Consider the following 23,422-nt stretch of genomic DNA (forward strand, 5'->3'; position numbering starts at 1 on the left):
TTCACCTCCTCTCCCAGTTTCTCCATCTCTCCTTTCCCCCATATTGCTACCCCTTTCTCTTGACCGGAGTTCAGTTATCCCATTATTTTCCAACCTACTTGACTTGAATACTGGACTTAGTTTTGACTCCCTATGTTCAATGACACAGAAGATTAACTAGTATACATAAAAAAATCAGAGATTGGGGCAGCCTGTTCCAGCCCCAATAAGCCATATATTCCAGTAGTTGTTAATTATGGAGATGAACAGGTATTATCCTCTTTTTGTTGAGCGAGGAATTTCAGACCCTGAGAGATTTTCATTACCAACTTTTTCCCAGTAAGTTGTATCAGGAAATGTCTTTAGGTGCAACCAACTATTTTTGGGTAAGAAAGAGTTAAATTATTGATAGAGATGAAAGCCATAAACAAGCAAGAACATAAAAACCCAGCAGGCAGAGATTGTAGATTTTACTCCCAACTAAATACTAAGTCAGAGAAGCATAACATTTTATAGCACAGAAGGAGGCCACTCAGCCTTTGCACCCGTGCTAACTCTCCAAAAGAACTATCTGCTTCCCCTCTTCCTTTCCCCCATATCCTTTAAAAATGTTCTTTTTCAAAATGTATCCATTCCCCTTTTTAAAAGATATTACGGATTCAGCTAGTAAGGCATTCCATGTCCTAACAAAATCTCCTAACCTCTCTCTCTTCTGGTAATGATCTTAAATTTATGCCCTCTAGTTATGAGTTACCTATCAGTGAAAATAATTTTCTCCAATCTATAAGTCTACATGACAATGGAACTACACATCAGCTCTAGATTCACAACAAGTGGGAGTTTGTAGCAGGAGTGTATGCAGCTTTCCACTTGGAGTGGAATATGTTTCCACCTTCTCCGGAAATGTTCTGGATACTTTCCAGATCCTACTATCTGTTCAACTTTCAGAAGTGTTTCACGCCTCCGACTTCAGAATCCCAAGTTAATCTTAAAGTGCACGTGTAGCTTTTGGCAATTTCAGTTCAGTGTGTATTCTAAATCTCACTTTCTAGTTGGCTCTCCACTGAACTGTATGTGTTTCCATGGGAACACTTCATTCTTTTCCCATAAATGTTCCCTGAAGTCCTCTGGAATTTGCCGAATTATACTTAAAAAAAAAACCCCAAATTACGACTAATGCAAATCCAACAAATTATGCATTACCCACTAATTACAATTGCACTCATTCTCAAAGCATTTTCTCTTAGATATCCAAAAAGTGTTCAGATTTTAATTTGGTGAAAGGAGAGAACTTGTAACTTCTAGGAGGCAAATTTCTAGCACTTCATGAGTTTAGAAGGACATTTCCTTTACCTTCAGGAGTACCTGATTTGCAAGTTGAAAACTCCTAAATGTAAATCAAGTACCTACTCTGCCTGGCAGCCAAAAGCAAATCCCCCATATTAGTGAAATAAAAAGAAACAATGAATCCTGGAAAATCTGAAATAAACACAGAAAATGCTGGAAATACACAGCAGGCATAACATTTAAGTGAAATGCTTGCCTGTTTGAGGTAGGTGTTCCCAGCGCCAATGGTCTCCACCCACCAGAAGTCACATTGCAGATTTTTGGTGGGACAGAACTCTCACCCAGTTTCTGCCTGATTTGTGCTACTAAAGTGATAACCAGCAGTGGAAAGTCTGAGTTTTAGTGTCCATCTCCTGGTGTACAGCACTGAGCAGAAAAGGACAGTGATGCAGTAGAGTTACTTCTGCTCCATCCCACAAGGTCCTACCCTTCCTGAACATCACTAGTTCAGGTAAATTAATGTTTACCATTGATTTTTCTGGTGAATTAATTAACTTATACCTCGCGAGCATCAGCTTGGAAATGAGCATACATTCAGCCTCTGTAGCCTTAGTCCTAAGCTTTGTTCTACTTGAGAGAGACACTGTGATTCCAAGGATGGAGTACAGCTGTGAGTTGCTTTTATCAGGCTGACATACACAACAGCAACTTGCATTTTCACAGCACTCTTCTCATGCAGGAAGATGTCTTGAATGCTGAATGTTAAGAGGATAAAACAATTGACAACAAGCTGGAGGGCAAAAGGGAAAAATGGATGGGGAACCCAAGGCACAGCTGAGGATTTGAGGAGGCTTTTAAAAGCAGAGAGGGAAGTGGCAAGGCTGAAGGAACTGGACAGGGAGTTCCAAAGGGTAGGAGTGTTAGGATTGATTGAGCAGCCACCAATGGTGGGATGGAGAGCACAGAGGATGAGGAGAAGGCTGGTGTCAGAGGAGCAAAGGATGTCAAGCAGGAAGAGGAAGCAATTAGAGATTTGAAAGTGAGGATAAGAATTTTGATTGACCTCACCAATGGAGCTTGGGGATGAGGAACTGATGGGCATGTGGGACTTTGTGCAGGTTGGGATGTGGACTGCAATGTTTGAAGGGTTGAGGCAGGGAGGCCACTTAAGGGAAGATTACAAAAGTAAAACCGCAAGATGAGGAAAACATGGATTGGGGTTTTGGTGGCTGAAGGCAATGTTGCAGAAAGTGGAGCAGATGTGGAGGAGGAAGCTGAGCTTGCAGTGGATCTGTTTGCCAATGTTGCATCATGTTGCAGTGTTCTGCAAATAAAAAAGTTTGTCAAACATTTTGAATTGGAGACTTTGTTCCTTTAAGAAATGTGTGTGTAAAATATAGAGCAAATTGTATTATTTAATTCTTTCACAGGTGCAAACTAGTGCTGCAATCAGAGCTGACTCAACCCTGACAGTGTCTGCTGGACCACAGCTGTCTGGTGAAACAGTTCAAGCTGAAAGTGATTCATACAAAGACGTCAAGATTCTAAACAAGGGGATAATATTAAACTTACCCTTCCTCTTAGCTGATAAAAAGGAATTTAAAAATACCTGTGAACTGTGTACTTTAACTACACTGATGTTTTGAATTCAGAGCATAGAGGTGTCTCCTTTTAATGTCATTGAACTGAGAGAAGATATCCAAAGTCAATTTGTCCAATACTGATTAAAAAACGTTCATGTACCCCACTGTTAAAATAACCTGCCGACACTCAGGCCCTGATATTTACTTGGAGCCAGGGGGTGGGGTGGGGGAGGGGTGCGAATTTTCAGACGGGAAACCCAGAAGGGATCGGGGTTTGGATGGGGGACATTGTGGGGGTGGAGGGAGGTTGAAGTCAGACATCATTGTGGGGAGGGGAAGTTGGAGATCGCGAAGGAAGTGAACAGTCGGAGATCGCTGTGGGGGGGCCTGGGGGTGGAGTCGGAGATCGCTGGGGGGGCCCTGGGGGTGGAGTCAGAGATCGCTGGAGGGGCCTGGGGGTGGAGTCGGAGATCGCTGGAGGGGCCTGGGGGTGGAGTCGGAGATCGCTGGAGGGGTCTGGGGGTGGAGTCGGAGATCGCTGGAGGGGCCTGGGGGTGGAGTCGGAGATCGCTGGAGGGGCCTGGGGGTGGAGTCGGAGATCGCTGGAGGGGCCTGGGGGTGGAGTCGGAGATCGCTGGAGGGGCCTGGGGGTGGAGTCGGAGATCGCTGGAGGGGCCTGGGGGTGGAGTCGGAGATCGCTGGAGGGGCTTGGGGGTGGAGTCGGAGATCGCTGGAGGGGCCTGGGGGTGGAGTCGGAGATCGCTGGAGGGGCCTGGGGGTGGAGTCGGAGATCGCTGGAGGGGCCTGGGGGTGGAGTCGGAGATCGCTGGAGGGGCCTGGGGGTGGAGTCGGAGATCGCTTGGGGAGGCCTGGGGGTGGAGTTGGAGATCGCTGGAGGGGGCGGGGGGAGTTGGAGATCGCTGGGGTGGGGCGGGGGGGGAGTCGGAGATCGCTGGGGTGGGGCGGGGGGGGAGTCAGAGATCGCTGGAAGGGCCTGGGGGTGGAGTCGGAGATCGCTAGGGAGGACGGGGAGAGTCGGAGATCGCTGGGGAGGCGGGGGGAGTCGAAGATCGCTGGGGAGGCGGGGGGAGTCGGAGATCGCTGGGGAGGCGGGGGGAGTCGGAGATCGCTGGGGAGGCGGGGGGAGGCGGAGATCGCTGGGGAGGCGGGGGGAGTCGGAGATCGCTGGGGAGGCGGGGGGAGGCGGAGATCGCTGGGGGACCTGGGGGTGGAGTCGGAGATCGCTTGGGGGGGCCTGGGGGTGGAGTTGGATATCGCTGGAGGGGGACGGGGAGAGTCGGAGATTGCTGGGGGGGACGGGGAGAGTCGGAGATCACTGGGGAGGCGGGGGGAGGCGGAGATCGCTGGGGGGGACGGGGAGAGTCGGAGATCACTGGGGAGGCGGGGAGAGTCGGAGATCGCTGGGGAGGCGGGGGAGAGTCGGAGATCGCTGGGGGGGACGGGGGAGAGTCGGAGATCGCTGGGGGGGGACGGGGGAGAGTCGGAGATCGCTGGGGGGGGACGGGGGAGAGTCGGAGATCGTGGCGTCCGATCACAGGGTGTGTAGAGAGGTTTGCTTGGGGGGGGGGGGTGCAGGGGAAACACTCCTGCTCCTCCTGGCCCACAAGCAGTGATTGAAATGCACTTCTCACCTCTGTTTATCTGCCGGGAATCCCGCGGTCTCGGAAACCCAGCCTCCATGGGTTAAAAATAAAAATTTAGGTAAAATGGAGGCACGCAGATTCCCTAAAAGATTTCACTGACCGACCCGCCTCCTGAGTGGTTTGTCGCCCACCCCCTGACCCGCCTCCGTTTAAAACTGGAAGTTTCTGCAATTTTTACTTCCCACCCCACCCCCCACCCCACCCCCACCCCAACTAGTTCTTGGGGGTGAAAATACCCCCTCACTGTCTGGATTTTCACACAAGTAACGGTCTTTCGGGCAAAATACTGGCGGGTGACTGGCCATGTGGAACCATACACCAGAAAAGAGTCAAAGCCTTCATGAGTGGGAGGGAACATTTGGCAGAAGAAAGAAGGGAATAAAAAACATTTAGCCTGTTAAAATAAACAGTTTACATCAGAAACAGCTGCACAAGAGCATGCAGCATAGTTGAGTTTTTTTTAATAATTGAAAAGGATTTTCAAGCAACGAGAGCATTGATTTCTTTCTCACATTATCGGAACTTTTAAACATTGAATAAACATAAATATTTCTATTGGAGTTCATTTATTACAATTAAAGCGTTGTGCCATCTGCTGGTTGTCCAGCGTACTGCAGATTAAGTTACTTCGAAGGGAACTCTGGCTGTCCGACGTTGCGTGACACGGTCAGATCAAATACCAGTCGTTTTCAAAAGTGACACTTTCCTTTTCACAAAGTTAATAAATAATTAACAAAAATAAATGGTTAACACTCTCCGAACTGGTCTCCCTGCCTCTACCCACCACAAATTACAACTCGTCCAGTATGCTGGAGTTCATGTCTTCACTCGTTCAAAATCCCATGTTCCTATTACCCCCCAACCTTGCTAAACTCTGGCTCCCCACATCACAGTAAATTGACTTCAAGATCTCTGCCCTTGCTAACAAATCCCTCCAATGCTGCACTTGCCCCTATTTACCCCTGTTTAAATCCTCCGCTCCTCTAATGCCTGAGTAGCCCTTGTTTCCCACTCCCTCTGCTCCACCATTATTGCCCTCTCTTTCAGCCACTATGCCATTTGAAATTCGCTCTCTGAATTCCTTCAACTCTGACAATTCCCTGTCTTCTTTCAAAAGATTTTTCTTGGACCTCGGCTTTCCCCTTTCCCCTTCTGTTAAATGGCCAATGTTTTTCATCCACCCTATAAACAACAACAACAACAACAACAACAACAACAACAACAACAACGTGCATTTATATAGCTCCTTTAACGTAGTAAAATGTCCCAAGATGCTTCACAGGAGCGTTATCAAACAAAATTTGACACCAAGTCACATAAGGAGGTATTAGGACGGGTGACCAAAAGCTTGGTCAAAGAGGTAGGTTTTAAGGAGTGTCTTAAAGGAGGAGAGAGAGGTAGAGAGGCGGAGAGGTTTAGGGAGGGAATTCCAGAGCTTAGGACCTAGGCAGCTGAAGGCATAGCCGCCAATGTGGAGCGATTAAAATCAGGGATGCGTAAGAGGCAAGAATTGAAGGAGCGGAGAGATCTCGGAGGGTTGTAGGGCTGGAGGAGGTTACAGAGATAGAGAGGGGTGAGGCCATGGAGGGATTTGAAAACAAGAATGAGAATTTTAAAATTGAGGTGTTCCCGGACCAGGAGCCAATGTAGGTCAACGGGCACAGAGATAATGGGAGAACGGGACTTGGTGTGAGTTAGGATACGGGCAACAGAGCTCAAGTTTATGGGAGGGTGGAAGATGGGAAGCCCAGCCAGGAGAGCATCAGAATAGTCCAGTCTGGAGGTAACAAAGGCATTGATGAATGTTTCAGCAGATAAGCTGAGGCAGGGGCGGAGACGGGCAATGTTACGGAGGTGGATGTAGGTGGTCTTGGTGATGGAGCAGATATGTGATTGGAAGCTCATCTTAGGATCAAATAGGATGCCAAGGTTGCAAACGGTCTGGTTCAGCCTCAGACAGTGGCCAGGAGAGGGATGGAGTTGGTGGCAAGGGAACGGATTTCGCAACGGTCTTCCCAATATTTAGTTGGAGGAAATTTTTGCTCATCCAGTCGGACAAGCAATGTGACAAATGAGAGACAGTGGAGGGGTCGAGGGAGGTGGTTGTGAGATAGAGCTGGGTGTCGTCAGCTTACATGTGGAATCTGACATTGTGTTTTTGGATGATGACGCCAAGGAGAAGCATATAGATGAGAAATAGGAGGGGGTCAAGGATAGATCCTTGGGGGACTCCAAGGGTAATGATGCGGGAGCGGGAAGAGAAGCCATTGCAGGTGATTCTCTGGCTACGACTGGATAGATAAGAATGGAACAAACCGAGCGCAGTCCCACCCAGCTGGACGACGGAGGAGAGGCTTTGGAGGAGGATGGTGTGGTCAACCGTGTCAAAAGCTGCAGTAAAGTGCATTGAAACACCTTCCTGGACCTGAGGAGCATTTAACATCATGCCTTTTCAAACTCTGAGAATTAGTATTCAGATCAGAATAGTGCAAGAAGCCAAAAATTAATTTCGCCTGAATTTATTAAGGAAGGCTACTGCTTGGATTAGATTTGAACAGATTGTGACTTGGAAGCTAATGCAAAAATATGTTAATTGACCAGTTTAAAATGGACTTATTGCTAAGAGTTCATGAGTAAGCTCGTGCATAGATGTTATAGTACCAGATTTTTTTTTCATTCTCAGGGTGTGGACATCACTGGCAAGGCCAGCATTTATTGCCCAATCCTGGTTGCCCTGAGATGGTGATGGTGGGTCTTCTTGAATCACTGCAGTGATTTGATACAACTGAGTGGCTTTCTTCAGTGGGCAGTTAAAAGTCCACCACATTGGTGTGGGACTGGAGTCACATATAGGCCAGACCGGTAAGGACAGCAGGTTCCCTTCTCTAAAAGACATTAGTGAATAAGTTGGGTTTTTACAACAACCCGACAGCTTAATGGTCACTTTTACTGAAAGCAGCTCTTTAAAATTATTTTCAGATTTTCTTTTTAAACTGAACTTAAATTCTCAAATTGTCATGGTGGGATTTGACCTCACATTATCTGGATTACTAGTCCAGTAACATAACCACTACACTACCAGATTTAAGAATGTAGCTACCATAACAAGGCTGTTGCACTTTTGAACCAGAAGAACGAGTTTTAATTGCAATGATGCATCAGGATTCCAATCCCACATGAGAAAAACAGATCTGAAAGCTGTGCCAGACAAACTCCTGCATGGATTAAAAAACCTGGACTGGTGCCAGCCCACAATGAGGCCCATCTCATCAAATCCTATGTACATTCGCTCTCTCGCTCATGTACGCACACTTTGTGGCCAATTTTAAGGACAATGACGTGGCATAAATGGGGCGGTAGTGGGCTGAAAATGGAACCAGTTCAGTTACCGCCCAGTTTATGCTGGTGCTCTGGTTGCCGCCATCTTGGGTAGGGTCCTGAGATGGGTGGCCAGAGCACCTACTTGTTTCGGGCAGGAGACCACGTGATATTCAAATGTACATAGGACCCTGACTGCAATTTTGAGGTACAAATGGGCAGTCCTCATAAAAGAAACACAAAAAGTTAGCATGCAGGTACAGCAGGCAATTAGGAAGGCAAATGGCTTGTTCGCCTTTATTGCAAGGGGGTTGGAGTACAAGAGTAAGGAAGTCTTCTTACAATTTAACAGGGCTTTGGTGAGATTTCACCTGGTGTACTGCGTACAGTTTTGGTTTCCTTATCTAAGGAAGGATATACTTGCCTTAGAGATGGTGCAACAAAGGTTCACTAGATTAATTCCTGGGATGACAGGGTTGCCTTATGAGGAAAGGTTGAGTAGAATGGGCCTATACGCTCTGGAGTTTAGAAGAATGAGAGGTGATCTCATTGAAACATATAAGATTATGAGGGGGCTTGACAGGGTAGGTGCTGAGGTTATTTCCCCTGGCTGGAGAGTCTAGAACTAGGGGGCATAATCGCAGGTTAATGGGTCTGCCATTTAAGACTGAGATGAGGAGGAATTTCTTCACTCAGAGGGTTGTGAATCTTTGGAATTCTCTACCCCAGAGGGCTGTGGATGCTCAGTCGTTGAATATATTCAAGGCTAAGATAGAAAGATTTTTGAACTCTAGGGGAATCAAGGGATATGGGGATTGGACAGGCAAGTGGAGTTGAGGTCGAAGATCAGCTATGATCTGATTGAATGGCGGAGCAGGCTCGAGGGACTGTATGGCCTATTCCTGTTCCTATTTCTTATGTTCTTATGTAGAGTGTGCGGTGCTCAAAACGACCCAAATACTTTGAATAGTTTGTGGCGCTAAGGAATTTAGGCCCCTTTGACTTTGGAAGGAGGCAGAATAACACGACATTAGGGTATGACTTATGCTTTAACTGACAAACAAATTTATTAAACTGTAAAAAAAAAAGTGAACTGTAACAATAATACAACGTAGATTTTGCAGAAGTTATCTAACATAACTATCTCCTTGAGTAAGTAGAAGACAATAATTAGTTGTGACTGCTGCACCAATCTATATATTTTTATGTGACAATTCTTTTCCTTTTATCTCCATCCGCAGAAGCTATTTGGGTTGACTATCACTCATCAAAGACTTTAGACAGACTTTCCAATTGGAACCAGCCAGGCTGAAAAATACTTTCCAGAAAATGACCAGGTACTAACGAATTTCGATAACTACCTATTAAATTGAAAAAAAGCTGCTAATCAAGCACAAATTTGAACAAATCCCACAAGATCTTGACGACAGAAGACAGAGGGTGGTTGTAGAGGGTTGTTTTTCAAACTAGAGGCCTGTGACCAGCGGTGTGCCTCAGGGATCGGTGCTGGGTCCGCTGTTATTTGTTATTTATATTAATGATTTGGATGAGAATTTAGGAGGCATGGTTAGTAAGTTTGCAGATGACACCAAGATTGGTGGCATTGTGGACAGTGAAGAAGGTTATCTAGGATTGCAACGGGATCTTGATAAATTGGGCCAGTGGGCCGATGAATGGCAGATGGAGTTTAATTTAGATAAATGTGAGGTGATGCATTTTGGTAGATCGAATCGGGCCAGGACCTACTCCGTTAATGGTAGGGCGTTGGGGAGAGTTATAGAACAAAGAGATCTAGGAGTACAGGTTCATAGCTCCTTGAAAGTGGAGTCACAGGTGGATAGGGTGGTGAAGAAGGCATTCGGCATGCTTGGTTTCATTGGTCAGAACATTGAATGCAGGAGTTGGGATGTCTTGTTGAAGTTGTACAAGACATTAGTAAGGCCACACTTGGAATACTGTGTACAGTTCTGGTCACCCTATTATAGAAAGGATATTATTAAACTAGAAAGAGTGCAGAAAAGATTTACTAGGATGCTACCGGGACTTGATGGTTTGACTTATAGGGAGAGGTTAGACAGACTGGGACTTTTTTCCCTGGAGAGTAGGAGGTTTCGGGGTGATCTTATAGACGTCTATAAAATAATGAGGGGCATAGATAAGGTAGATAGTCAAAATATTTTCCCAAAGGTAGGGGAGTCTATAACGAGGGGACATAGATTTAAGGTGAGAGGGGAGAGATACAAAAGGGTCCAGAGGGGCAATTTTTTCACTCAAAGGGTGGTGAGTGTCTGGAACGAGCTGCCAGAGGCAGTAGTAGAGGCGGGTACAATTTTGTCTTTTAAAAAGCATTTGGACAGTTACATGGGTAAGATGGGTATAGAGGGATATGGGCCAAGTGCAGGCAATTGGGACTAGCTTAGTGGTATAAACTGGGCGACATGGACATGTTGGGCCGAAGGGCCTGTTTCCATGTTGTAAACTTCTATGATTCTATGATTCTATGTTTGTATTTGAATTGAATGGTATAGCCCTTTCCTCGGAAAACTGGCTGAGACAAAACAAATCTGCTAGATTTATATCAAAATAAACCAGAACATATTTTTCTGTGACTGAAGTTGGCTTTAATACCTTGTGTATGGAAAATTAAAGAAGTCACTATCATGCTAAATCTTAGACAAAAATATCTGGAATATCTTCAATATCATACAGAACATCATTATGCCCATATTGGCTTCCTCCCCTGGGCTCTCATTCATTTCTGTTTCTTCATATCCATTTTTGAACAGTGACTTCCTGTGCTTAACTGCATAATGAGGGCTTTTTAACCAAAAATCTTCTCTAATTAGCAAATCACAATTAGTATTAAATTCATTCTGTTGAAGCAGTCTGTAATTTTAGTATCTGTGACTTTTAAGGGAACAGTTTACAAACTCACCCTCAGACTGCTTCATGTTGATAGCCTATACACTGTGCCTCTGCTGCATTCTATGATGGCTTTTCTTTTACTTTCCCTTAACACAAATTTCCCAATCTGCCGTCATTATGGTTGTTTCGTTATCTCTTTTTTTCTCAACAATACTTTTGTTATTACTGTTAGGAAAACCTTTTCTCTCATAGGCTTTAGGTTGAGATATTTACCATACTTAACCCTCACAGCTTTTAGAAAAGCATGAATATTGTTAAATCTTGTCCAACATAGCAGTGATGGTATTTACTGGACAACTTCTCTGCAGGAACTGATCTCACCCACAGCTCATGTCATCTTCAGGGCCACCTCTTCTGATTGGAAATTTAGCAGGCTCATTACAAAGGCCTGTTTGGAAGCTTTTCCAAAGGAAACCTTCATTTCTTTTGGAATTTTCAATCTTTATTTTCCATCTGTAAGCAAAACATAATTCAACTGCTCTTTCCTTGAACTTTTATTTCGAATGCATGCTACTACAAGGATAAATGAGGCCAGAAATCTTTACATCACTAATGCAGGAATTAGATTGCCAGTTTATTGCTTATGGACCCGTGCCTATGAGAAACTGAATTAAGACTGTCCATGCTCAATTGTCCATGTCCATGCAGACTGCAGCCTTACAGCTTGTAGCCAGACACTTTCATCCCATCAGTCGGATTTGATATCAGGGCCCAGAGGCAATTGGAGCATATGTTAGCACAACTGGTCTGCCATGCCGCAAATACTTAATTTTAATATAAACGTGTCAAACTTCTGCCTTGGGTTAAAAGCCTTTGCAAACCATTGAAAACCAATTCCTCTAAAATGATATAGGGTACATTCTGTGAAACAAATCTTAAGAAGGAAATTGCTACTAATTGTGCAACTATTTTAGTAGTAAATTTCTACACAGCTCTTTTTTGTTTTTTTTTGCCTCAACACATGACATCTGTTGCAAATCCAGGAATTGGCAGAAAATACCACAAAACCGGTCTATTACCCACAGAACAGTAACTGCACTTCAAAGTAATTCATTAACCGTGAGGCATTTTGGGATGTTTCTGAGAGAAGTGATAAGGGGCAATATAAATGTCATTGTTCTCTCAAAGGGCAGATATAATATCCTTCAGCATTGAATGGGGCCAGTTGGCAAAGGACTGCAAGGGTAGGGGATGAACTGATTACTGTGTTAGGCAGATCTAAGTTCCATCGGTGAAACATAGAGAATTCAGTTTGTCTGATAAAGCTCGGAATGTTTAAGCTGCAACTAGTTTGTAAGAATCATAATTTTTGATGTCACACATCATATAGAAAGCAACACAATATCCAGTCCAAATGTGACAAAACAAAATGCAAACAAAAAAATCAGCAATGTTTATTTTGTGGTTTAGTAAGTAACATTTAATTCTGTTTCATCATTTGTCCAACATCTGACCAAATGAAAGAGGCCACTTATTCTGTCCGCCAGCTGTGTGCATACAGAACATTAATCAGCTGATGCAAATGCAGTCTTGCTTACACTTGAGATGTGAGGGGCACTAAATAACCCTCATGTCAATTTATTTTTTGGTACCTGATGAGAGTGGAAGCCAGTCACCATTCTCATGAGTCTTCAAACCAGGCTACTGTAAAATCCCTACAAGCAGTTTCTGTTTGCTGATATGGAGTGCATATTTTGTCCCCATCGGGACACATCGCCACCTACCCAACTGCAGAGAGCTTGGCTTCAGTTTGGCAAAAGCCAAGCTTTGGGGATCCACAAGTACAGGTACAGATGGAGTTTAACTAGCTAAAACTGTGCAGCTAACCAGCAGGGGTCTGGTAAACTTCCTACTGCTTATCCAGCTAGAACACCCTACCCATTAGAGCAATGGTTTTCAGCAATTCCTGGAGTGGAGTAGGATGATTTACAAATCCTAGTGATGGTCTTCCAATCAGGTTCCATTAATGAGCTAGGATGGCCGGTCAGTCATAAGCAGAGCTCTAGATTACCTCGTAATGCTAACACAGTCCTAACAGGACCCTCCTTACCTTCCCCTTCCCATACAATCATGGGGGTTTACAGCACTGAAGCAGGACATTCAGTACATCATGTCTGTGCCAGCTCTTTGCCAGAGCAATCTAAAACTAAATTTACTGCCTTGCGCTCTCCGCATAGCCCGGTATCGTCCTCTGCTTCAAAATATGTTAATAGTCTCTGTCTCAACTACTCTTTCTGGCAACATTTAATGCTCTAACACTCTAATTGTAAACAATTTCTCCTAACCTCTCTCCTCATTCTCTTAGTGACAATTTAAAATAGATTACCCCTCATTGCTGACTTCACAACCAAAGCAAATAATCTTTTCCTTATCATTCTGATCAAAACCCTTCATAATTTTGAAAAACTCTATTAAATCTCCTCTTAGCCTTCTCTGCTTTTGTGGAAATATTCCCCAGTATCTGAAGTCTCTCCTCTGAACTATTATTTCATAGAATCATAGAAAAGTTACAGGACGGAAGGAAGCCATTCAGCCCATCGATTCTGTGCCGGCTTTATGCAAGAGCAATCCAGCTAGTCCCACTCCCCTGCCCTATCCCCGTGGTCCTACAAATTTTTTCCTTTCAAGTACTTATCCAGTTCCCTTTTGAAGGCCATGATTGAATCTGCCTCCACTATCCCCTCGGGCAGTGCATTCCAGATCCTAACCACTCACTGTGTAAAAAATATTTTCCTCATGTTACCTTTGGTTCTTTTGCCAATCACCTTAAATCTATGCCCTCTGGTTCTTGACCCTTCCGCCTATGGGAACAGTTTCTCTCTATTTACTCTGTCTGGACCCTTCATGATTTTGAATACGTCTATCAAATCTCCTCTCAACCTTCTCTGTTCCAAGGAGAACAATCCCAGCTTCTCCGGTCTATCCACGCAATTAAAGTCCCTCATCTCTGGAATCATTCTGATAAATCTTTTCTGCACCCTCTCAAAGGCCTTATTTCTCATTCCTAACATTATCTTGGTGGATCAATACTGTACGATCTCTATAGCTTTAATGTCCTTTCTATAATTGGGTGCCCAAAACTACCTTCAGTACTCTAACTGTGCCCTAACCATTGCCTGTGCAGAAATATCATTATCCCTTTGCTCTTGTACTCTATGTCCCCATTTATATAACCCAAAGTGCTATTGGCCTTTTTATGGATTCATCCATCTGCACTCGCACTTTCAAGGAATTATGGATTTGCATCCCTAAATCTCTCTGTTTCTCCACACCCATCAGCATCTTTCCATTGAGTTTATACTCCTTATACATTCCTTGTTTTTCTTCCCAAAATATATCCTTTCACACTTTTCCAATTAAATTGCATGTGCCATTTATCTGTTTCCTCTTGAAGTCTTTTGCAGTCTACCTCACTGTTTGCCAAATCCTTTACTTTTACATTGCAGCAGATTTCGATATCATGCTCTCTATACCCCAGCACAAGCCATCTACATGCAATAAACCCAGCACTGACCACTGGGGTAGACTCCTTCCAAACCTTCTTCAAACCAACCAACACCCATTAATCCTATCCCTTTGTTCCCTGTCCATCAACTAACTTTCAAGCGAAGCTGCTGCATTTCTGAATTTTTGTAGCAAGCCTCCTGTAAGATGCCTTATCAAACGCCTTCTGAAAATTTATGTACGCTACAATTACTGCATTCCCTTTGTCTAGACGATCAGTCATTATTTCAAAAGACTCCAAGGAAGTTGGTCACGAGCTGCTCATCAGACAACTGATGAACACGGGTTTGAGCACTTGCTAGGCAGATAACTGAAACTTGTCATGAGCAACATTGTGAGCATCACCACTCATCATAAAATGTGTGAGTGGAATTTTTTAAAAGGGAAATGTTGGGATGTATTAAAAGATCAATATTGATCAGAAATAGTAAAGTAATCCTGCTACTTTATAAATCAAAGGTGGATTTTTTGGATCATGTTTGAGAGATTACTCTTTTTGTGCATTCAGTAATTCTGCTGGTGGTTCCCCCTAAGTACTTGACTTTTAAGATGTCCAATTACATAGTTTGCAATAATTATAGATTTTCAACTCATTGTTCCTTACTATGTTTTGTTCTTTTGAGCAATGGGTGTCAGTGGATAACAGAACAGCAAGAGATGTGAAAATTGCCCGTGAGTTAAATATGCTTGTGACACTTGGGGTTCCAATTGAATATGCGGTCAGTAGCAGGATGATGTAATAAAAAAAAGTCGGATTTTCCGAGGGTCATAATCAGTTATTAACATAATCTCAAGCTTCATCCATAAAGTTCCTCATGCCTGTGACATTTATGAGTTATGTGACCACTGTCCTTTATCTAATACTCCACATGGAAAAACAAGTCTTGTGGGTAGGTGCTGCACACCATTCATCATCATTCAGTACACCACTACGTAGACATGTTCAGTATGACAACAGCCTGAGTGTGTAAGCCTGGACCATGTCCTATCAGTGCTGTACAGACCACATCCTAAGGGAGTATTGGAAGCTTGATGTCACCAGTGATTAACAATGGTGTTTATCCTTATTTCAAAATTATTCTACAAAGAACATTCCCATCTTGGCATGGATATTCAAAAGACATAGAAGGCCAGATAGACAGCACAGATAAATTTGGTTGCTGCCCAACAATTTGCAATAGTTTTTCAAGTGTGCAACAACTTTAACATATGCATTCACTGTGGTTATTGTGCTAATATACCCATCTTCTTGCATCCTGTGTTTGAATACTTTCCTCAATACTGTGAAAGGCAACATCTTGCAATTCTGTGTGGAATGTCAGTGTTTCCCAATACTAAAGTAGCAGAGCATGACAAGACTGTGTGGTTTTACATATTGCTTTATTTCTCAGATTAAAAAAGTATTGTAAAACGAGGAGTTAACCACAGCTTTCGTTGAAAATGTCAAATGCTAAAGTGAGAAACATAAAAATACACAAATGTTACAATACAGGGACACACCATTTGGCCCAACCAGTCGGTGTCAACATTTACCATTCACGTGATCAAATAGTCATAATCATGTTTACCAGCACTGTCCCCATACCCTTTTATCCCCCTTTCCTTCATCCACCTATCCAATCCAACCTTGAATGTTGACACAGATTTTGCTTCAATCACTAACCCTGGAAGTGAACTCTACAGCCTCACAACTCTCTGTGTAAAGAAGTTTCCCTTGCCCTCTGTTCTAAATCTCTTCCATTTAATCTTGTATCGATGGCTCCTTGTTCTAGACCCTTCAACTACTGGAAACAGTCTGCTTCTATCTACCTTGTCCCATCCTTTCATAATTTTAAACACTTCCATCATCGCCCTTAATCTGTGTTGTTCTAACAAAAAATCCACAACTTTTCAAGTCTTTCTTTGTATTTATATTTTCTCGTACCAGGCAGCATCCTAATGAATCTCCATTGTAAAGCTTCAATATAAACAATAATATTTGACAATTCCCATATGAGGCCCTTTTTAAGGTTTAAGTGTCTCTGTAAGTGTTTAAGAGAAGGTTTAACTTAATGGTTTGAATAGAGATGTGCCTCATTGTCACTGAATGTCTTTCGTATACTCAGAAACCTACATTGGGAATACAACTGCAAACCTGCAATGTATCTTGCTGTAGCTATCAACTAACTTGGTTGCTTTCAAACATCCCATCTTATTTTTTGACTTGCTTACAAGCAAGAAAATAGAGTTAATGACCACTCTGATGTGATGTAATCATCAATGAGCACATGCTCAGATGAGCAGCATTAATGAGTACTGTAACTGTGCTATTTGGATACAGGACTGGCACCTTTGCTACAGTAGATGCAGGACTGGCACCTTTGCTACAGTAGATGCAGGACTGGCACCTTTGCTACAGTAGATGCAGGACTAGTACCTTTGCTAAAGTAAATGCAGGACTGGCACCTTTGCTACAGTAGATGCAGGACTAGTACCTTTGCTAAAGTAAATGCAGGACTGGCACCTTTGCTACAGTAGATGCAGGACTGGCACCTTTGCTACAGTAGATGCAGGACTAGTACCTTTGCTAAAGTAGATACAGGACTGGTACCGTTGTTGAAATGATATAGGACTGGTACCTTTGCTCGAGTAGATACAGGACTGGTATCTTTGCTAAAGTAGATATAAGTCTGGTACCTTTGCTACAATAATTACAGGATTGGTACCTTTGCTACAGTAGTTACAGGATTGGTACCTTTGCCACAGTAGATACAGGACTGGTACCTTTGCTAAAGGTGAAAGGCTAACATTTCTGCAAAGACAAATAATAAATTATGTCAATGCAGAGAAAATATTCTGATATTGCTGCAAACTGACGACTCTTGGGGCAAGATTAGTTTTTCAAACAGTATGTTCCAAAAGAATCTGCTTCACAGACATCAACTTGGCCACTGGGAAAGTTTACTATCCATGTGCTACAATTTTATTGTGAACTTTGAATAAACATGAAAATTAGGAACAGCAAGCATGAGCGGCTACATAACAGCTTCACCACATCACAAATGACATCAATGTGTGCTTCTATCTGCAAACCTGTCAGAATGGTGTGTCAATCATTTTACCAACAATCCCTCTTCAAAAGACAAAGAAATATGACTGTCAGCCGCTGGTTTAAAAAAATGCCAAATTACAGTTGAATCCGTTACATAAATGGTTTGCCAAGACATTTTCTGCTTAGATCAGGATTTCTGTAAACTGTAAAGGGAATTGGCTAGTTCATAATCTTTGTACCAAATCCCAACTAATCATTTATTCAATAATTTGGTCTAAACAAAACAACAGAAAATAATAAACAGGTACATCATAGTCATGTTAAAATAAGTAGACTTTCAAAATGTGTTGTCTCTTGCTGATATTTGGTAATCACTGGGCAAATTTGAATATTTCTTGGTGTGATCAGGACTTCGAAACAAACAGTTTGAGTGGGATATGGTCCTGTGCACAGGATTACAATTACTCTTAATCAGGCAAATGTTTATCCGCAATTGACTACCAAACAAGACAATTTACTGTTCTGTACTTAATAACTAAAGAAAAAAGTTGCGCTGATACTTTAGTATCTGCTGACATCATAACCGTTGTAGGGTATTGCCAGTTAAATCTACAAAACATATAGAAGATATGGTTTAATAGCCGAGCAGTTATTCTTTAATACTTAACAGTACTTTTTCAAGGAATATAATCACTAGATTCAAATATTCTTATCAAAAGCAGTTGAGTATTATCATTATTGTTTAGCCTCCCAATTCTATATGAGACCAGAAGACACCAGGTTTGATTTGCACTCTGAGCTTAGTCGACTGATCTCATCCCAGTCAACTGTTGGGATGCTACAATTGGCTTTAGTGCCTCTGAGCTAGAGAGAAGAAGAAAAAAATCAATCAGGATTCCCATTCCTGATTGCTATTCAAAGTCCGCCTTCTAGAAGGTGCTTGTGTGTGGAGGGTGGGTGAGAATAGGATTGGGTTCAGCTGCAAAGCTCTATACAATGAAATAATCCACACTCACTGTCTAGGATCACACATGAGGAATGGCTACTTGGGGGGGATTCCAACACCATAGAATCATATACCAGCAAACTGTAGGAGAGGAGGGGAGAAGAAGGGAAAATATTGGGAAAGAAATGTTGTATAGTTTTATCCTTTACAAATGTCATGTCAGTTCTGATGATAGGTCATCGACCTGAAACATCAACTCTGTTTCTCTCTCCACAGATGCTGCCTGACCTTCTGAATGTTTCCAGAATTTTCTAGGTTTTCTTCATGAAGTGTCAGCTTGGCTTTGTGGTAGTATTCTTACCTCTGATTCAGAAGGTTGTGAGTTTCAACTCCCATTCAGGACTTGAAGCACATAATCTAGATTGGCATGTCAGTGTAGTACTGAGGGAGTGCTGCACTGTTGGATGGGGTCATCTTTCAGATGAGATATTAAACCGAGGTCCTTTCAGCCTGCTCAGGTGAATGTAAAAGATCCCATGGTACTATTTGAAGAAGAGCAAGGATTTAGCCCAGTGTTCTGGCCAACATTTATCCCTCAACCAACACCAAAAATGGATGATCTGGACATTTATCTTGTTGCTGTTGTGGGACCTTGCCAATTTGGTTGCCACATTTCTCACATTTAACAGTGACTCCATTTCAAAAGTAATTAATTGAGTGTGAAACACTTTGAAAAGTTCTGAGGTCATGAAAGGTATTTATATACATGCAAATTCTTCTCGTTCTCTTTGCTTCTCTTGTCTTCCTTTTGATAATATGATGGCCTCTGAGCTTATATTCATAGATTTAATTTTAGTCATTTGGCACTATGTTAAACTGCAGTGTGGAGCTGAACTGTCCTTTAAGTTTATATCTTTATATATTTTTCATGTTCACTTAACCTTACCTTCAGTACTCTTTCAGTTCTCAAGTGTACTCTTAACCACACTCACAACTACTGCAATAAACTGCAGATTTAGTGTCTTGTGGGACAGCTGAGCAAATTTGGAATCTTAAAATAAGTTGTCATGAAGTGAAGATTAACTATATGTTTGAATTGCCCAGTAATTCTTAAATGTAATAGTTGTGGAAGGGTTAAAAACTGTGTATGTTCTTCCTGTGCCTCTATTTTAAAAAAAACTTCCCATTTGCTGCCAACCCTTCTGTAGCCCTTGCAGTTCTGGAAATAATGGGCAAAATTTTCCTGGAAAAATAACGACGTGTTAATGATGCATGCCATTATTAATGCACAAATTGGCCAGCAAGTTCAGGGAATGAAGAGATATATGGTGAGTTGTGAATTTCCAGAACTTGATGGTTGATTTATGCCGTTCCACCATTTGCTTCACGCAAACAACATTTCGCCCTTAGCCTCCCCGTTATTTTTAAGAACTTGCTGGATTTGCACATTAATCATCCATTAAACTCACTGCGGAAAGTTAAGGCTCATAGTTAATAGTGTAAGTACCCTTTTAACTATGTAATAATTGTTAATTCATTGCCAATCAATCTCTCTGGTCCAGAAAAGGAACAATTTAAACTGTGGAGTCTCATTCCTGCATGTAGTAAATTGTTGTTAGAGATTTTAAAAATTTAAAATCTTTTTCTTACTTTTCCTTTCTTGCTCTTTTATCTCTTTCTTAATCCAATCTTTCACTCCCTCTTTTTATTACCCTTTCTGTACCTGATTTGACTCTAATTCACCCTCCTTCTCTGTCGTTCCTCTGTTTCTTTCTCAATTCTTAAATCTCTTTGGTTAAGGAGATGCACTGTTGTTCCTGTCTTTCACTACAGTCCCAGATGCCCCGTGGCCCTCCATTATCAGCTCGCACTTCCAGCAAATTACACTACAAAAAATTTTCGTGCTGAAAGGGTGCGGGATAAAGTCTAACTAATGGCACAGGCCACGAGATGACCAGTTCCAGCAAGATTGTTTGAAGCTGAACTTGCCTGAGAGCTCGCCAGGAGCACAATCCTCCTTTAACAGTCGAACACGATAATTTCAAACTTTGTTATCATACATCTCTGGTTGCTCCAAACATTCTTATTGATTCATTTAATTTCCACCTTATTTTGCTTTAGAAATTCCAGTATAGTACTATAAACTAGGATGACCTTTTCACCCCATGTGGGCTGAGATGTAAAACTATTGCCAAGTAATATATAATAAGTGTGCGTGCGGGGATTATTTTCTTCATCTTATTTCTCAATGCACTGAATATGAATTTGAATAGTTAACTTTGAAAACATTTCCGCAGGGGAGTTTTATAAGTAAGTCAACATGTGTTTTGTTGTACAAACATTTTCTCTTACACATGACTCAAGTGAAGGGCATGAAAGCTGCAAATAGCCTGTGACACTAAGTGACCACATTCAATACAGCACCTCAAAGTAAAACCAGTGACATACACCATGGGGGTAATTTTCACCTTCACTACCTTTGTAGAACCTGCCTGATTTTCATTCCATTGGTCCACTCTGCCAGGTGGTGAAGTTGATAGTCACACCCTATATATATTTGGATATAACACCAGATATTTGGATATAACACCAGATATTTGGCCCACTTCTTGCAGATTGAGATTGCGGTGGTATCTTATACACTAGATATTGAGTGGATGGTACTGTAGGCTCATTCTGGGAGGTGCATTCAGCATGTTCATGGAACAGCCCCACTCAACAGCCTATTTCAGAGTCTTCAGAACAACTGGCACCTCAGGCTCCCGGTCTGTGGCTCCAATTTCTTAAATGCCTGTATTCCTGCTTCTTGTCCACGTCCAATGGTGGCACCACTTGCAGCATTCAGCACAATTGAGAACAGATTTTCTAATCTCTGGAGAGTCAGACGGATTAAAGGGGAGTCATTGTTTTTTTTCTTCAGATTTTTTTTTGGCTGGAAGGAAAGTCATATGTCAACTACATTATATGTGATTGTATAAAGTATTTAGATTCTAGTAAGAACGTGGAGATGGACAACTGTGGTAACAGCCTAAATGGTTGCCTGAAATAAGGCATCTGCTTTGCAGCAGCCAATGCACAAAAGTGTTTATAAAGGGAGACTTTTAGAAAGAAACTCTGATTGGTATGAACTAGAAGTCAGTGCTATATGTTGAAAAAAAAGCCGTTGTCAATCACAATCCCCAAAGTAAAGACTGTCTTGAAAGTAGACCATGTTTGAAGGTGGACTGGGCTATTCCGTGTCCAGTAGGTCAACGAGTAAATCAATGCAATTCTACTTTTACCTTGTAAGCCTTTTTTGTGCAACCTCAGATGCCTTTGACATGTTCCGTTGCAATCTTTCATCGGTCCAGCACCAATAGTATGTGTCCTTTGCGATCCGTTTCTTGGCGAACCATTTTGGGTGGGTAACAATCTGCTATTATCAAGTCATGGTCCAGCCATTGCTTTTGTCTAAAGCTGACATGCTCCACAATATCTTCTTTCAGTTTATTTATGTTATTTCATTTCTGACCATGTCTCACTAATTAATATTGAGGATCCCAACAAGCAAACAGACCCAGAAGTGCGCCATATTGTAAAAGTACAAAAAATTGTTTTGCAGTGCCCATGAATGATGGTGTTAGCCCTTTACATATGTAATTAAGGGGCCTAACCCCTGTTTCAGGTCCTCTCTGCAAAATTGGTTCGCCCTGAGGTTGGCCCCGGCTGCACTCAGGAAAACCATGCATTGAGACCTCCTGTTTGGCCGCAAACAACATGGTAAGTTTTTGAAATATACTTACCTGAACGTGGAACCGGGAGGAGCAGGAATGCTCTTTTATAGAATGCGGGCTGCTGCTGCACCCCCCCCCACCACCTCGATCGCCACCGCTCTCCCCCGACCCGGCCACCGATCCCCCTGACCTGGTTCTCACTTACCTGAGGGACGCTAGCAGTAGCCCAATATTCGTTAACTCTTCTCTGGCTGGCTGTTCGCGCCTCGCCAGCTTGATGGAAATGAGACCCAATATCAGGGGCACCTCGGGCCTTACCACTCAAGCGCAGGGATAGTACTCTGTGCCCGCCCCCCAACCCGTGCCCCCAAAAGTGGCCATCCCCGAATTGCTGGGCCATAGAGCGCCAGGAAGAATCAGAATTTAGTATAATAGAATAATACTGTCATCTTTACAAATTTTCCACAGCTAATTCAAGGATTGGGCTGACATTGTTATTATGATCCTGAGGTATTGTTATTGATTACCCATTGTAATCCAAGATAATTAAAATATCTTATTCCAGGCTCCTGACATACTTGTTTTAGGTCTCCAATATCCAGATGGTATTTTATGTTATGTTATATAAGACTAAACAAGTTTGATTTGGGTAATTTTCTTATTTGATTAATATTTATCAACAATGTTCGCTCATTGTCCTCCGTTATATTATTAGCAGCTCACAAATTAATGATGACTCTTCCATTGATATTTGCTCCAATGGTTTCTATTTCTTCAGTTGTACCGGTGATAACTTGTTCTAAGAACATTAGAGGTCTGCGGAGAGTACATTTGTAGCATTATAAACTGTGGTGCACCACACTGTTAAAGGAAAAGCTCCAGTTTCTTTTATGAGCTTTTAATTTCAAAATCATTTAGAATATTTTGAAATCGTTCAAATGTTCCAGAATTCTTTTTACTTCTAATTCTGCTTCCATTAACTTACTTCCACAGAAGTCCTTGGTTCGATGAATTTGAATGTATTAAAGTGACAAGTAGTCCAATTAATTAAAAAAATTGACATTGCTGTTTCACTGAGTCTTTTAGCAGATGACATTCCATAATGAGTCATGGAGTAGCTCCTTAGTGAACCACTTGAATCATAGAATCATAGAATCATAGAAATTTACAACATGGAAACAGGCCCTTCGGCCCAACATGTCCATGTCGCCCAGTTTATACCACTAAGCTAGTCCCAATTGCCTGCACTTGGCCCATATCCCTCTATACCCATCTTACCCATGTTACTGTCCAAATGCTTTTTAAAAGACAAAATTGTACCCACCTCTACTACTGCCTCTGGCAGCTCGTTCCAGACACTCACCACCCTTTGAGTGAAAAAATTGCCCCTCTGGACCCTTTTGTATCTCTCCCCTCTCACCTTAAATCTATGCCCCCTCGTTATAGACTCCCCTACCTTTGGGAAAAGATTT

Source organism: Heptranchias perlo, chromosome 24, assembly GCF_035084215.1.
Source record: "Heptranchias perlo isolate sHepPer1 chromosome 24, sHepPer1.hap1, whole genome shotgun sequence".
NCBI classification, from domain to species: domain Eukaryota; kingdom Metazoa; phylum Chordata; class Chondrichthyes; order Hexanchiformes; family Hexanchidae; genus Heptranchias; species Heptranchias perlo.